This window comes from Myotis davidii, unplaced genomic scaffold (assembly GCF_000327345.1).
Source record: "Myotis davidii unplaced genomic scaffold, ASM32734v1 scaffold166, whole genome shotgun sequence".
Classification (NCBI taxonomy): domain Eukaryota; kingdom Metazoa; phylum Chordata; class Mammalia; order Chiroptera; family Vespertilionidae; genus Myotis; species Myotis davidii.
This window is the reverse complement of record NW_006297385.1, coordinates 180,171-183,216: the sequence shown is the minus strand read 5'-3', so window position 1 is coordinate 183,216 and position 3,046 is coordinate 180,171. Positions and strand designations below refer to the sequence as shown.

The 3,046-nt window shown below is 54.2% G+C and overlaps 1 long non-coding RNA gene across 1 annotated transcript in view; it reads right to left on the bottom strand.

Moving 5' to 3' along the window:
- Window positions 1–3,046, bottom strand: part of LOC102765440 — a 179,239-nt gene that overhangs the window by 735 nt on the left and 175,458 nt on the right. The window lies entirely within an intron of this gene.

Genomic DNA, 3,046 nt, shown 5'->3' with positions numbered 1-3,046 from the left:
ACATACCCTCCCCGCACTCCCCCCGCCGTGCACAAATTTCATGCACCAGGCCTCTAGTCCTACATAATAAAAGCCTAATATACTAAGTGCCTGGTCATCTGTTCAAGCAATCTAAGTGTAATATGCTAATGATATGCTAAGGCTGCTCAAATGCTCGCTATGATGTGCACTGACCACCAGGGGCCAGATGCTCCAAGTGGTAGGTTAGCTTGCTGCTGGGGGCCGGCCGATTGGAACTGAATGAGATGGGCTGGACATGCCCTGGAGCCCTACGTCCCACACTGTGCACTGGTGGAGTCTTTCAGCCTGGCCTGCACCCCATCAGGGGATGTTGGCGAGCTGGTTTCGGCCCAATAGTGGAACAACTGGTTGCTATGATGAGCAATTACCACCAGGGGGCAGACACTCAATGCAGGAGCTGCTCCCTGGTGGTCAGTGTGCTCCCACAGGGGGAGTGCCGCTCAGCCAGAAGCCAAGCTCATGGCTGGCGAGTGCAGCAGCGCTGGCGGGAGCCTCTCCTGCCTTCGTGCGGCAGTGCTAAGGATGTCTGACTCCCGGCTTAGGCCGGCTCCCTGCAAGGAGCAAGCCTAAGCCATCAGTTGGACATCCCCTGAGTGGCTCCCGGACTGAGACAGGGCACAGGGTAGGCTGAGGGACCACCCTCCACCCCTGCCAAGTGCATGAATTTCATGCACTGAGCCTCTAGTATATTATAGTATTCTTCACTCATCTGTGAGAGATATACCTCAAGACCACCAGTAGAACCCTATGTATTATTATGCTTTTCCCCATACATATAACTATGATAAAGTTTAACTTATAAATTAGGCAAAGTTCCTCAGATAACACCTGGAACTCTACAGACATCCCTGCCAGGGACCTGCTACCTCAGCTGGGTCCCACGGTCAACAAATATCCAGCCACCCTGGGCGCAGGCTCCTGTGAGTTCTGAAGCGTGCTCCCCCCTGACCAGCCCAACGCCTTAGCCTGGGGCACTGCAACCACGCAAGACACGTGAGCAGCCCACTCTAGTCCAAGGAGCAGCAGCCCCGTGAGCAGCCTGCCCCAGGCCTAAGAGCAGAAGCCTCACGTGGCCTCCCCAGTCCAAGGAGCAGCAGCTGTCAGCTGTGTGAGCAGCCAGCTCCTTCATCAGAGGAGCAGCAATCATGTGAGCAGCTTGCCCCACCTGGGGACCAGCAGCCACACGAGCAGCCTGCCCACGATTGAGGAGCTGCAGCCCCACCCAACCGCCCCCATCCAAGGAGCAGCAGCAGTGTGAGCAACCCATACCCATACAAGGAATAGCATTGCTGCAAGCAGCCCGCTCCCATTCAAGGAGCAGTAGCCACCTGAGCAGCCTCCCCCAGTCTGAGGAGCAGCAGCCACACGAGCAGACCACCCACATCTGAGGAGCTGCAGCCCTGTGCAGTCCACACTGGTCCAAGAAGCAGCAGACACATGCAGCCTGCACCTGTCTGAAGAGCAGCAGCTGGGCAAGCAGCCTGCCCCCATCCGAGGAGCAGCAGACACATGTGCAGCTCGCTCCCGCCTGAAGAGAAGCAGCTATGCAAGCAGCCCATCCCCCGTCCGAGAAGCAGCAGCCACGCGAGCAGAGCCCCCGTATGAGGTGCAGCAGCTGCACATGCAACTCAATCCAGCCCAAGGAGCAGCAGCCGCCCAAGCAGCTCGCCCCCGCCCGAGGTCATCTAAGGAGCGGCAGCCCTGCGCAGCCCACACTGGTCCAAGGAGCAGCAGCCAAAAACAGTCTGCACCATGCCCAACGAGCAGCAGCTGGGTAAGCATCCCACCCTCATCTGAGGAACAGCAGCCACACGTGCAGCTCACCCCAACCCGAGGAGTAGCAACCACGCAAGCAGCCCGCCCCCCATTTGAGGAGCAACAGCTGCGTGAGCAGCCTGCATCCATAGGAGGAGCAGTAGCCCTGTAAGCAACCTGCCCCTGTCCAAAGAGCGGCAGCCTCACGAGCAGCCTGCCCCATCTGAGGAACAGCAGCAGCGTGCAGCCAGCCCCGATCCAAGGAGCAGCAGCCATGCAAGCAGTCTGAGCCCATCTGAGGAGAAGCCACGTGAACAGCCTGCTCTTGTCCAAGGAGCAGAAGCCGCGCTCACCCCACCCGACCTGAAGAGCAGCAGCCTAGTGATCAGCCCACCCCTGTCCAAGGAACAACAGCTGTGTGAGCAGCCTCACCTACCAACCAGAGGAGACACCACTGCTGTGAACAGCACCCAGCAGAGGAGCCGCTACCAACTGAGAAGCAACCACTACTGTGACCACTTGAGCAACTGCAGTCCGAGGAACCAATGACAACCAAGGAGCTGCCCCTGCACAATGCGACATGTAGATCAGTGCGTGAGACCAAAAATGGGTAGACAAAGAAACACCAAAAGGAAAAGAAAACGAGAAATCGACAGAGAAGCGGCAAAGTGAAACAGAGGCATGCAATATGTCAGAAAAAGAATTCAGAATAAGGGTCCTAGAGTGCATAAACCGGTTGGAGGAAAAAATCAACAACGTATGTAAGAATCAAGAAGAAATGGATGAAAAAAATCAATAACATATGTAAGAATCAAGAAGAAATAACGAGTGATATAGCTGCAATAAAAAACACCATGGAAAGTTTCAAAAGTAGGCTAGGAGAAGCAGAGGACCAAATTAACGAATTAGAAGACAGGGAAGCAAAACACACCCAAACTGAACTGCAATTGGAGAAAAAAATTAAAAGACAGGAGAAGAGCCTAAGGGAGCTACGGGACAACATGAAATGACGCAACATATGAATAATAGGGGTGCCAGAACAACAGGAAGAGGAACAAGGATTGGAAAACCCATCTGAAGAAATAATGTCAGAAAACTTCCCTGAGGTGGGGAAGAAAAAGTCACACAAGCATAGAGAGTTCCAAGCAAGATGAACCCGAAAAGACCCACACCAAGACACATCATAATTACCATGGCAAATATTCAGGACAAAGAGAGAATCTTAAAGGCTGCAACAGAGAGATGGAAAGTTACATACAAGGGATCTCCC